The 13360-nt window shown below is 49.1% G+C and overlaps 2 long non-coding RNA genes across 5 annotated transcripts; one reads left to right on the top strand and one right to left on the bottom strand.

The window, feature by feature from the left end:
• Positions 1-1510: 1510 nt before the first annotated feature.
• On the bottom strand, positions 1511-10729 carry LOC125337119. 4 transcript variants are annotated; one of them, XR_007207973.1, is made up of 6 exons: positions 10391-10728; positions 9727-10034; positions 8427-9173; positions 7463-7591; positions 6598-6735; positions 1511-2420 (listed from the first exon to the last, which is right to left on the bottom strand). It is a non-coding gene; the product is annotated as an uncharacterized LOC125337119 (long non-coding RNA). The 4 variants fall into 4 exon arrangements; XR_007207975.1 differs by lacking the exons at positions 1511-2420; positions 6598-6735 and adding an exon at positions 6952-7220 and having other exon boundaries at positions 10391-10729; XR_007207976.1 differs by lacking the exons at positions 1511-2420; positions 6598-6735 and adding an exon at positions 6952-7217.
• LOC125337120 lies at positions 10029-10763 on the top strand. The gene is made up of 2 exons (XR_007207977.1): positions 10029-10122; positions 10328-10763. It is a non-coding gene; the product is annotated as an uncharacterized LOC125337120 (long non-coding RNA).
• Positions 10764-13360: the final 2597 nt, after the last annotated feature.

A 13360-nucleotide genomic window follows, 5' to 3' on the forward strand; every position in this document is an offset into this window, starting at 1 on the left:
CCGCCGCTCGCCGCCCGCCGCCGCCTCCGCCTCGCCCTCCGCCCCTTCCGCCGCGGGGCCCGGCCGCCCTCAGCGCCACCGGCCGCCGGACCGCACCATCCCCGCCGGGGGGGCCCCCTGCCCGCCGGGCCGGCTGCCGGGCGCCGGGCTCGCTCTCCGCCGCGGCTGCGCTCCCTCGCCGGCTCCCCCCGCCGCGCAGCCCGCTCGCTCGCTCCCGCTGCCTCCTCCTGCTCCTCCTCCGGCAGCGGCAGCGCGGCGCCCCCGCCGCCGCCTCCTCCTCCTCCTCCCCCCCCCCCCCCCGCGCTCCCGCTGCTCCGCCGGCCCGGCCGCGCTCGCTCGCTCCCTCTCCCCCCCTCCCCTTCCCTTTTCCCTTCCCTTGCCCGCGCCTCGCGCAGCGCCACACGGGGGCCCCCGCGCAGGCGCACTGCGCCCCGGGGCGCGCGCCGCGGGGCTGGCGGAGGGGGCGGGGCGAGAGCGCGCAACGCCCCGTGCGGGGGGGCGGGGCGGGACTGCGCGTGCGCGGGGCGGGCGGGGGCCATGGGGGTGTGAGAAACGGGGGGATGAGGGATTTGGGATTGTGCGAGTTAATGAGAGACTCAGACATAACGGGGGGTTCTGAGTCGCATTGGGGGGCTGTGAGGATCATTACAGGGGGCTTTAAAAATTGTAGTGGGGCTGTGAGAGTTGTGATGGGGGGCTGTGAGAAACGGGGCACTGGGACACTCGTAATGCTGGGCTGGGGGAGTTGTAGTGGGGGGCTGTGAGAGACAGAATGGGTTGCCCTGCAAGGGCAAGGTCCCACTGGCACAGCTCAAAGGGGCTTCACCCAGCCAGGGGCCCCTGCTGACCTCCAAACCTACAGCTCCCCTAAATACCATAAGGATTTCAAAATCCTGGGCCACAAACTACCTTCATCGCCAGGTGAGTGCACACCCAGGCCGTGCCCACCAGACAGGCAAGTGAAAAATTGATTGAGGTGGTGGCAGCAAGGGCCCTGCGCTCTGGTACCTCTAATGGCTCCAAAGGTCAGAGCAACAGGAACCGCCCGGGGGGCTGCAGGGGGGTCACCAAATCCCCCCGGCTGCTCCAAATGCTTCCGTCTGCCGAAACAGGGACGATGTGTCACCCTGAGACGCTTCCTCCACCAAATCGGGTGGCCACGTTGTCCTGAGGCACTTCCTCCAACAGAACAGAGACCACGTTGCCTTGAAAACCACACACGAGAAACTCCCTCCCGCTCCCCCACGGGGGTTGGCAGAGCTCGTTAATTAACATGGGGTGAAGAAATTGCCAATATCACCCATCTCTAGTTGCCTGACCTGTTACACGCCAGCTCTGCAACACAGGACTAGACACTTTTGAACCAACAAGATCTTCTTTCCTTTTCAAAACATGCCACTGCACTGATAAAAACACCTATGTCCTAAAAGGAAAATGCCCAACCGGTTCCCACTGTGAGACTCCGAGCAGCTTGAGGTCAGGATAAAACACACACCCACAGCCACGAGTGTTGGTGTTTGAAACCTTCACTGCTTTCACCACACAGCAAACCCATAGTTCAGTATTTTCCATGGCCAAAGTCTCCTGATGACGTTTTGGTATTGATCAAACCCACATTTTGTTTGTCAGAGCTGCCTTTTGCCACCCAGTCCGGCCGGATACCGTAACCTTCTGGCAACAAGTCCACCTCGCTACTGGTCAAAGTCACTGAGCTGTAGTGGCTTAACAAACATGCAAATCTCTTGATTTAATCAGATCTCTGACGCACGTGGACTCGATCTGCGGTGGCCCCGAGCCTTGTCCCCAACTCCAGTGGCTGTGAGCCCATCCTTTGGCAGCCCCATGCCTCAGTTTCCCCAGTGATGATGGGCTCTGCCAAACTGGGATCTACTAATTAATTAAAAATCCCAACACCTCCTTGCACGCAAACCATCTATTATTTAAAACGTGATGGAGCCACGTGTGCACGAGAAAATGCGCTGCCAACACGCTTCACTGGTGCTTCCAGCGTGGAATTGGGCTCAGCTTTCCATTTTACCTGGTGGGAAGCCCAAGGAGCAGTTCCTACGTGTCTCTGCCTTTAACGGGCTCTCCATTTTGGAGAGGAAAAACCCAAAACAAGACCGCCAAAAAATCAAACAACTTCTCCATGACGAATTCTCCCTCTCTGACGGAGTGCGCTTGCTGCAACTGCAATTCCAATTGTTCTTCCTCCTTGCTGAGGTGGCACCTCTGAGGGACATGAGGAAACCATACCAGCTCCCAGGTCCTTCCAGGGAATCTCACACGGAGTCACTGCTGTCACCCAGGCATCTCACAGGACATGCAGGGGCTGGGAGCTGTCGCAAACAAAGCCATCGACTGTTGACAGGAGAGGGTTGAGACGAGTGCCAGGAGGGTTCCATGTACACAACAGCCAGCTGGAAGAGGAGCACAAAGGCCAGCTGGTGACGCAAAACAAAGCTCTGGACCATCCCAATACTCTTCAAGTGCTTTGCAGGGAAACTGTTCCCAGTTGCAGCCGCACCAGCGATGCTGCTGTAACCAGATCCCTCCAGCTCAGTCGAAGATTTCAAAGAACACAGACTGAGGCTGGAGACCAGAGCAGGTATAACCCTCCCCTCAGCAGGCCAGAGGGGCTGTGATGAAAGACCAACACCATCCCTGTGTCTGTAGAACGGACACACGTTTGTGCCAGCCCAGTGTCCTGCCACGAGTGACAGCATGACAATCACCCAGGGGTGAAACACGGATGCACTGCCCTGTGTGCTGCCCTTCCCAGGGGCCAAACAGCTGAGGACAAGGGGACTTGAGCTGTTCTCCATGACCCGATGGCCCTCGGCCTTTGGGAAACACACTGCAAGGAACAATTTAAATTACTCCTGGGAGGGTGTAGCCGAGAGCCCAGCTATCTCTGGACATCTCAGCCAACCTCACAGTTAAAACATGTCAATGTTTCTTATCGGTGCTTGGAGAGGATTAAAGTGCCAGGCCATTTATTAGTGAGGGAGAAGGTTATAAACCCATCTCAGCTTGAACACCATGTTCATGTCAGGAAAAGCAAGGCAAGAACAGGACACATCAAAAGAGCCATTAAAGGCGTGAGAAAATGGGGCTGCCATATAAGGCGCTAATAAAGTTAGCAGCTCTCCAGTTTGAAGGAAAAAAAAAAAGGGGGCAGGAGAAGCAGAAAACATCCTTGGGGTCCACACAGCAGCCACTTTTTGAAGAGGAAACAGCAATAAATAGAAGTGGGCAGGCACAATGCTTCAAAAGGCAGGTTTATCCATTTTGAACACTGTGCCTTTCCCAAGCAGCGGAGCTGCCACGCATTGCCAAGACGGCTCACCAAACATTTCAAAAAGCAAAGATTAGATACCGAACAAGGACAGCAACCAGGGCTCTGTTTGCTCAGGCCATAACTTCATACCCTCACGTCTGGCTCAGCAACATCTCTGTGTGTTGCACTGGGAAAGGCAGACATTACACCTCTCCCTGGCTACATCAACCAGGATTCACAGGGATCCGAGCAGGCACACAAGGATTATCCCCACCACCAGTGCACAGCCAGTTTCTTTGCTTTTTGTAGAAAAGCAGGAGGTTTCCCAGCAAAGAGCCCCAAGAAACAATCAGAGTGTTCCTTTGTTTGAGCACACCAGCTCCATCAGCCACCATCTTGTCAGGGTAAAATGTATTTATGTGCCTTCCTTGCTCATTGATTGTATTTATTAAAAGAACACTATGGCAGCTGAGTATCAAATTTGCAGCTAGGCTTTTATCTCCTTTTTAAGCCAGCCTGAATTACTGGCCTAATTTTATTGCTTACCCATTCTGCTTTATGCTCATTTTCTCCAAGAAGGAATTGGTGCTGTTTGATATTTAGGCCCATTTGTTGCCAAGAGGTTATTGGCTTAGGGGCTGAAAACGCTTGGAGCACGGAGCCGGGTTCTGGAGCCTTAAGCAACACAAAGCACAGATTTATATTAATAAAGCTCTTGATTTCAGTTCTTTTTGAGGGTTAGTGCTCCAGATCCTCCTGATAAGATGACTCTGTGCAGAAAACTCCCTTCACATTTTTGAAACACAGAATTTAGTAATTTATTTTCCAATGCTCTTTCCTGTGGTGTTGTTATCCACAGTGCCAGGGATGGGAGCTGCCACAACATGCCACCATTTTAGCCAATGGCTTAGCACCAGTCACATCCCACAGCCCCAATATACAGGGGCCCCTGGACTTCAGTTGACACTGAACCCATTTTTATCTCTATATAAAAGCACATTTCTGTTTTTAAAATTCCTTGCTACAAAGAACCAGAGGTTTCTTCAGCAGCAGAGCCCAGTGTGATGGCTGAGCCACACAACCAAAACCCATATGCCGACATAGGACTGCACAAGAGTTTACTCTCGCTTATGGTGTGGTAGATATATTAGAAATAACACCTTTTTTTAGCCTGTTGTTGGGAAAAAAATAGGAATATCACAGTGCCAGCTTCTGCCCTGCCTTCCCTTGCCCTCAAACTCCTGTACAGCCACATGCCAGAGAGCTGTGTCTGCTCACCTCACAAGGGCTCTACCCAAACACAGGGCTTTCATCACTAGACAGGACTGTGGCCTTCCAGGCTGCAAAAGATTGCATTTTAAGGGAAAACCAAAGAAAACAAACATAAAAAATCCCTAGTTCCATGTGATTTGATACCCAAACAGGACAACTGCAAAGGATATAAATCCCCTAGGCCTGGTGAGATCACTGAATCCTATACTTTGCCATTTTTAACACCTAATTGTTGTTCTAACTCTACATCCAGATGTGATTTTTTCCTGTGTGCAATGGGGTTAAAAAAATCTCAGAAATTACACTGGAAATGTTACAGGACAAGGCTTTAGCACAAACCCCACAGTCCAAACCTGCAAACTACAGGCTGCTCTTCCCACATTCCACATTGGACTGATCAGCACACCCAGCACAAAAAAACCACTGAGCCACCACCATCTGAGCTTTGGTTTCATCAAACACCATTTTGATACCGCAGCAACATGAGGGTGTTTAAATTAAGAGGAGCAACCCCATGTCTGTGGAGTTCTCACTCCTTCACTCCAGAGAAAGCACAAAGAGAAATGTTTGCGCATTGACACCTGCTGCGCTCGAAAGCCTCTCCTCCAATGCGGCACAGGAGAAGTTTCTCGTCTGCCTTTGGCTTTTATTTTCACCTCTGCAGATCTCAAACTGCATTTTTTTAACTCTTTGGGCTAAGAGCAAAGTTTGGAGGACCGTGGTTTTCTCCTGTACAGAGGAGTGGAGGTTTGTATGGCTCTTTGGCACTGGAAATTCAGGTTTTGTTTAGCTTGGAAATATCACATATGTAGCTCGAGTAACTCTTCAGGGTGGTAAAAGTTCAGCATTCAGAAGGCAATTCTCACTCATTTATCCTAAACTGCCAAAGGAAAGTAATTTAGAGTCCCACAGGGTGTGCCAGCCTGAAAAATGTGGAATCATCCCAACAGGCAGCTTCTTGCTCCTCCAAACTTCCCTGCCAGCAAAGGCCTATGAAGAGTACAAGGTGTATCTCCAAACCATCACAGCCCTAATGAGGGAATAAAATCCAAATCCCTGTCCACACTGGCTTATTCCAAACAAGGCTTTAGGCACAGGAGCTACAGCCGCTGTTCACACACCAGCTCTACCACAGGGAGCAGGGTATGAAATCTGGCCTGGCCACCTCATCCTCACCCTGTGCTTAATTTTGGCCAAAAAAAAAGGATAAAGTCGTAGCTGTGCTAGAAATCCCTGCAGCAACCAGTCAGTGAAATCATTTCTCCTAAGGGGCTTCTCCAGGGCCTGGTCAGCCAGTGGCATCCATGGAATCTCGATGCTGATATCCTCATTAAGGGTGGCTAACGACCACCAGCACTCCCTGTGCACTAATGATTGCGGGAAGCTGTGCCTCCAAGTCATGTGTGACCTGGGAGAGACCAGCACCAGGTGCTTTTTATTACCTTTGCAACACAACAAAAGAAATGACACCCAGTAAAGAAGCGTTTTCCTTATTCCTGGCGAGCGAGCAGGACTTTGAGAAATGGAGTAATAAACCAGCTGCATCTCACGGGAGAAAGTTCAGACAAAAAACTGTAACTCAAGGGAACCCTGATCTTCATCAACACAATTTAAGATGTTCAACACTCCCTCCAACCTCCACTGCCTTTGCCAGAGCAAAATTAGGAGGAATAGAATATCTCACGTAGGTCTGTAGGCTTGGAGGGAAAGGGGCCCCACAGTTTTGCTCCCTGGAGGCACCCGCTCTCCCCACCCCTTTTGTGTGTATTTTTTTTAATGTGCCACACATCAGCACAATGCTGACAAGGGCTTTGTATGTTTTCTGCCTATGCAGCAGTTCAAGACACACAACTCTGGATTTTTTGAAAGGGAAAGGGGGAGGGAGCTGCCCTTTGCCGTACTGTTTAATTGCACTGCCTGCTCTTCTGCATGACCACAGGGAAGGGAAAAAGCACCAAGGTTTAAAAACACAACCATTTTTAGTAGCCAAAAGGGTCAAACTCAGTCTTCTCACAAGATACAGTGGAGCTCAGAGTAAAACCTACCAGAGACAAGAAAAAAATTATCAATCACCACGGTTTCTTCTCTGGAGTTGGACGTGACCCCAGAAAACAGCTCATCCATCCTCACTTGCTGCTGTTACAGTCTCCACATTTGCACACCTGCCAATGCAGATTCCAGCGCTGAAAAAAAAAGAGGGAAAGGTCTGGAAAGCTGGACTGTCGGTTTTTCCACCTGCCAGGAACAGCTCAATGAAGCCCGGCTGGCTGAGCTCCAAGGAGCAGCGAGCAGAGCGCATTACCAGCCTTCTGGAGTTCCCATCTCACACGCACATGCGTGATACGGACAGCGCTGGCAAACAGCTTCCTTCAAAAATAAGGATGACTAATCCACAGCAGTGCCGCTTTATTTATTTATTTTAAAGGCCACAAGGCAGAGCTTTTTCCAGAAGCATCAGCCTTTGTGAACCAGCAAGCAGTGGGAAGGGGAAACCCTGGGACCCACTCATGCTCTGCAGACAGAAGTAACCACAGGAACACTGCAGGTTTGTGTGGCCCATGTGTGACACATGCAGACATGGCTGGAGCCTTGTCCCTCATGCTCCTGGCAAGGCCAGATCCCACTGCCTGGGTGACTCCTGGATCCCTGCGTGGTTTGTAGGGATCTGCTGTGGAGGGGGGTTACATAAACAATACATTGTTTCCCTTGGAAATAAAAACCAAACCAAACCAACAAGACCAAAAAAAAAAAAAAAAAAAAAAGGCAAACAAACCCCCCCCCAAAAAAAACCACAGAGGAAAAAAAAATAAGGCATGAAACAGCTTTAACCCATAACAGCAGCATCCCCCTGCGTGAGGGGATGTGCTGGAAAAAAACAGGGTACAGGGATTTGGGATCAAAGCAGAGCACCTGAATCACTCGGTGGGCCCAGTCCCCCCAGCAAGGTCACTCTGGCTCGCAGGGACACACATTAGTGCTCCAGTGCAAAGCTGTGGTGGAACTACAGTGAAGGCAGCGCTGCAGGAGGTCACTTGGGGACTGCAAAAAGGGAATGGATTAAAAAAAAAAAAAAAAAATTAAAAAATCCATAAGCAGATGTTTACTGACATGCAGCAAATCCACAGCTCAGCTCTGGAAAGCTGCGTGGTCGGAGGGAGAACAGCCCAGTTCCCAGGACGCAGAAAATATTCTGCATCTACAGATTCAGGTTACAGCTTTTTAGCCAGACCCACACCCCACCCCACCCCAGCCCCCCACCATCCCCCACCAAAAAAACCCAAACCAAATTTGTCATCTTTTTAAGCACTCAGAAATGGAGGTTTGCCACCGAGGTGATTTTGGGTGGTGGCACCATTTAAATACTTACCCACCTCACAGCCAAGGGCTGCGCAATCTGAAATTTGTGAGTGTTTGCAAATGGTTTGGAAAGCTTTCCAAGGAAGGTGCTGTACGATTGTAAATCCTTCCCGTTATTAATAAAAGGGAGCTATTGTTCCAGCTCTAATCAAGCCTTGTCTCCAGCTGGGCAATTTTAAAACGCAATTCAAAACACACACAGGAAAAAAATAAAAGATCATGAGGAAGCTTCAGAAAAGAAAAAAAAAAACAGTGAAGGAGAAAGGGGAGGGGGAAAAGAAAATAAAAAATAATACTCCTGCTATTTAAAATGAATTCCGAGCAGGAGCATGCTGGGGCAGGGGGGGAATCCCCCCTCCCAGTGCCTGGGAAAGGTCACTTATGCCATCGGTGCCATGGCCACGCCGGAGCAGGGCTGCGGCGCTGCCAGCCCTGCCTCATCCATCTCCATCAGCGACAGCTCTGCTTTCCATTTATTTAGAAAAAAAAAAAATAAAAAAAAGCCCCCCAAACCCACCAAGTTGCAAACACCTCCCAGCGCTCTGTTTTCAAGGCTGGGCGAATGGAGCAAGGGGGAGAGGCTTGGAATGAGGCTCCCAGCCAGGGAGAGGTGGTGCATCCTCCGCATCCTCCTCCTCCTGCCCGGCGCTGCGGCAAAGGCGCCGCAGTGGGGGCTCTCCGCCCCCGTGGAAACTTCTGGAATAAGCAGCCAAGCTGGAGAGAGAAACCTTTATAGCCGCAGAGGGGAGAGGAAAAAAAAACCCTTGTAATAAAAGGGAGAGGATTGCACAAGGCCGGGGAAAAACAGAGATCTCTGTAAAAGTGAAGCCCCCGAGCGGCTCTGGCAGCCCCGGGTCGGGGGGTGGTGCAGCCGCCTCGGCTGGAAACAAAACGCTCCAACAAAGCACATTTAAAAAAAAAAAAAAAAAAAAAAGAGAGAGAGAGAAAAAAAAAAGAAAAAAAATGGTGGTGTTTGGAGCGCGAGATGGTGGGATAAAGGAGCTGATCCCTCCTCCTGGATCTACAGCAAAGCCGGCCATAGCAGTTCCATTTATCCTCTTTTCTTGTGCAATGAGTTGTCTGATCCGGACTGTTCGGTTGCATTTGCAGCTTCACTTACTGCGGTTTGGTTTTGTTGTGCTTCTTTTCCTTTTTGTTTCTTTTTCACTGTTTGTTTTGTTTTTGTTTTTTCTGGGTGTCTTTTTTTTCCTCTTTTTCATTAAAAAATAATCCTTCCCAAATCTCCCAAGGAAAATCTACATCTCTGTGGAACAAATAAAAACATTCAGGCACAAACTTCCATCATGGACTGTGAAAAAAGAGATGGGTTGGTTTTTGTTATTCTTCTTCTTTTATTTTTATTTTTGGTGGCATTTTTTCTCCTGCTTTTAGGATACATTGTAGTAGGAAACCAATGGAGGAAAACAAAGGTAATACATGTATATAAAATCGAAGATATATACGGACCAAAGTTACAGTGATTATATATAATTAAATTATAGTTTTTAAGTGTGTGGGCTTATTTTATATTATAAGTAATCCCTGGGAAAAGGACATATCTATAAAAATATGAATTATATAGCAGTATTTATATATTTATATTTTTTATATATGTAAGTATTTCTGTATCTGCTGAAATAAAAGAGCATCTGTATAGGCCTAAATCTGCAATTCTATGGGAAAAAACCCAGTATTTTAGGGACGTAACTTTTAAGAAATAAGAGGCAATGTCATAGCCTGTAACAACACCGTGATGCAGAAAAAAAGGGTAATGCAACATTAAAAAAAATATTTAAAACAAAAAAAAAGCGTGGTACCTTGGCTGCAGCCTCCAACAACGAGCGTGTGGATGTTACGGGATTTGGGGTTTTTTTTTAAATGGTATTACCACGTCTGATCACACCAATATATGATTTTAATTAAGCGAATGGCGGGCAAACTGTTGTGGGGAGCAGGCGAGCAGCGATGGCTTCTTCCCACACCACTCCGGCTCCGATGATAAATCAATCCTCGGGCGTTTGGGACTTTTTTTTTCTTGGTGGTTTGGTTTTTTTTTTTTTTTCCCCTAAGCACTTTTGGGGATTTTCCATGCCGTGAAGAGAGCGGGAGATGGCGGCTTCAACCCCTGCAAAGGACAAAAGCGGTGGAAAAGCAGAGAATTAGGCATAAAACTACCCACCTTGGGCGTGCGTGTGGTGATGATGAAGGGGAGGGTGAGTGGCGTGTGGAAAGCGCAATTCTGGGCCAAAAACCTTTGGCTGTGAGGGATAAAATAACATTTTAAGGGTAACACTGGGGGACCGGGGGGGAGTAGGGGTGAGGCAGCGGTGGCCTGAGGTGAGGGGAGAAAACCGGGGGCTCTGCCATGGCTGAATGAAAATGCGCCATTTCTGGCCATTTTCACATCCTTTTTCACAGCAGGCGAGGAGAAAAGGGCAGGAGGGATGGGGAAGAAGAAGAAGAAGGTCAGGTTTCACCCACAACTCTTTCGCCGCCCGCCCGAAGGGGATTCACACAGGATCAGAGCCCCTCCGCCGTGCCCGTGCCGCTCCGACCCCGCCGCCGCTCCTCGCCCGTCGTTCCCCCCGCTCTCCGCCCGCCGCCATTTTGTCGCCTCAGTGCCGCTCCTGCGGCCCCGCCGGGCGGCCATTTTGTGAAGCGAGCGCGGGGGGGCAGCGCCTGAGGGGCAGCCCCGGCCGGCGCCGCCTTTTGTCAGCCCAAACCCTCCTTTTCCTCCTCGTTTTTTCTTTTTTCTTCAGGGATTTCTCTTTTTCCTCACGAAACACTTTGTCCTTAACTCCCCGTCTAAAGCCCGATCGCTTCAGAAAAAAAAAAAATAAATAAAAATCCATACTCAGACGAAGCAATCCAATAAATGAGATTAAAGCATATTCCCCAGTTTGGCTGTGAGGAAAAGTTTAGCCGCACTGAGAATTAAGGGATATATTATTATATTATATATATTTATTCCTCGTCCTTCTCCACTTCTTTACACCAGTGATAAATCCCTGAGGTCAATAATCCACCTTGACAAAGGGGATAACCTCTTCGAAAAATATCCATGTTTTTATTTTAATAAAACACCTCACTCGCACTGCTCTAGTGGACGTTCCAGCAAAATAAAGATATAACTTGATGCACTCAAAGCCAAATCTGGGTGAAAATCGGTAATTTTCAGGAAACAGGGCTGCAGGATGCTGTAATCACTGATACAATGAAGGAAATCTGGGACATGAAATAGCAAAACGCTGCTCGCAGGCATGTGCTATGCATCTGTTTTCAGAAATAGGGTGGGTTGGGCTTTTTATCCTTTATTTTATAAAGAAGCCAGTGTAGCACTCGCAGCCTGGTAACGCGCTTGCGCACTCACCTCATCCCTTTCCCCTCCTGCTATCAAAACCAATGTGTTTTAAAACTACAGTGTGGCAGTGGGTGGTTCCATTTTGCCAGGAAAATTGGGAAAAAAGGAGAATATTAGCATACAATTATATATATATATAAAATACATACATATATATATATATGTATATGTATATATCCCACCTGTGCTGCATGAGCTGGAGAAATCCAGACTTGGGCTGTTCCTGCTATAATCCCTGCTGGTTTTTGTCTCTCCCAGAATCAGCAGGATCAGACTGCTTTTCATTTAAGAAATATAATTTTTTTAGGCTGTGTCAAAGACAGGAAAGTGCAGAAAATAAGTCTGAATGCTCTATGGGGAAGAACAACGCTGCAGGGAGCTGGCTGGGATGTGGCTGCCATTAACCTGGGCTCCAAAGGAAAAACCCAGTTTTCTTGCAGCTCTTTCTATCTTATTTGAGAAAAACCATCACCAGCACCCAACCCTGTTCCCAGCACCTTTTCCAGCCCCTCTATCATCCCACTTTCCTTGTGCCACACTATAAATCTTCCATTTTCCAAAGAAACCTGCAAAAAGGGTTTTTTTTTTTTAAATGAAACAACACTTAAACCACTAATTTAAAACCACTACAGCTGTGCCTGGCAGCTCCTTCTTCAATTCAAAACCTCTTTTTAAAAAATCGGGCAGTCCTTTGAGTTGTAAAAAGATAACCTTTGGGGTTTTTTTATGGGATGCACCATTGTATTCCTGGGAGCAAGTTGGCCTCGCAGCAGAGCAAGATATCAGATGCCTTCGCTGGGAAAGCCCGAGGAAATTTTATCCGCGGGCCGCACCCAGCCTGAAGTGAGGAAATATTTGCATTTGCTGCTCCTTGGAAGGCAGCCAGGTCCTTCCCGCTCTCCTCGGCCTGCCAACAGGGATTGCAAGAGCTGACGGGGCTATTGTAGCAGCCAAGGGAAGGGCCAGAGCAGTTCAGAGCGCTGGGATCCTCGCTGCCCTTTGGCACTGCTACAGGGACAAGAGGAGGGACAGCGAGTGGGTTTTACACCTGGGTGGTCCCGGGGGGGACTCCACAAAGCTTTGGAGCCCCAAAATGTTATTTTTCCAGGCAGGATATGTGGTTGGTTTATTTTTGCAGACCTGGGTGCTTGCAGAAGAACTCGTGACAGGGTGAGAAGCCCAAGGACAGGCTGAGCCATTGCAGCCAATCTGGGTTTGTTCGGCAGTGGGACAGGATCCAGCTCCTGCAGTCTCACCCCTGCAGGATCTCCTGCATGCAGCTCAGAATTCCTCGAGCTCCTCCCGAGGGAGGCTTTTCAGGCAAAGCAGTGCTCCCCGCACCTCGGCTCATAGTGCTTTTCCCTTTATCTGGGAAGAAGATGGCTTAAATCAGCCTTTTACGTGTGTCCATGTATCCCTGTCCCTTGTCACCCTCCACTCCTGAAAAATCACACCAAATCTGGCCACGTCACATCCCTTCACCATGCTGCCAAACTCTCCAGCAGTGCCTTTCCTTTCTCCCTGCTTTCCAGGACCTTCTCCAAGGCTGCCTGTAAATAAAAGCATTTCCCTGCCTACCTCCAGCCAAAAATTCCGCAGTCCCAGTGCCAACAGCCCATCCTGGAAGGCTCCAAGGGGGAAATACCCAACTCCTTCCCACCATTCCTCTGCGGAAGGGTAGCGCAGCTTGCAATAACACATCCAAAACACCACTCAGCATTGCACTTCCATCCTCCCCAAAAACCTTGCGTGGAAAAATATCCATATTACAAAAAGCAAGCAGCCCTTTGCCCTCTGGACCTTCTTTTTCCTGCTCCCTTTGGCCACTGCCACATCTTTTTACTTTTTTAGCATCATTTTGATGCCAGATTTTCCTCACAGTGCAAGAAGCTTTGGAAAGTGAGAGCTGACATGGAGCACGGGAATTTCCTGGCATGGGACAAGGAGTTCCCACCCAACTGGACCCAAAGCCACCAACTTACGTGACTGGGACAGACCACAACTTATTTATAAATATGTTTAAAGCAAGTTATGACCTGATTGATGGCCCGGAGATGCTCGTTAACGAACGCTGAGTAATAAGCTTTGTA

This window comes from Corvus hawaiiensis, chromosome 22, assembly GCF_020740725.1.
Source record: "Corvus hawaiiensis isolate bCorHaw1 chromosome 22, bCorHaw1.pri.cur, whole genome shotgun sequence".
In the NCBI taxonomy this organism is placed as follows: domain Eukaryota; kingdom Metazoa; phylum Chordata; class Aves; order Passeriformes; family Corvidae; genus Corvus; species Corvus hawaiiensis.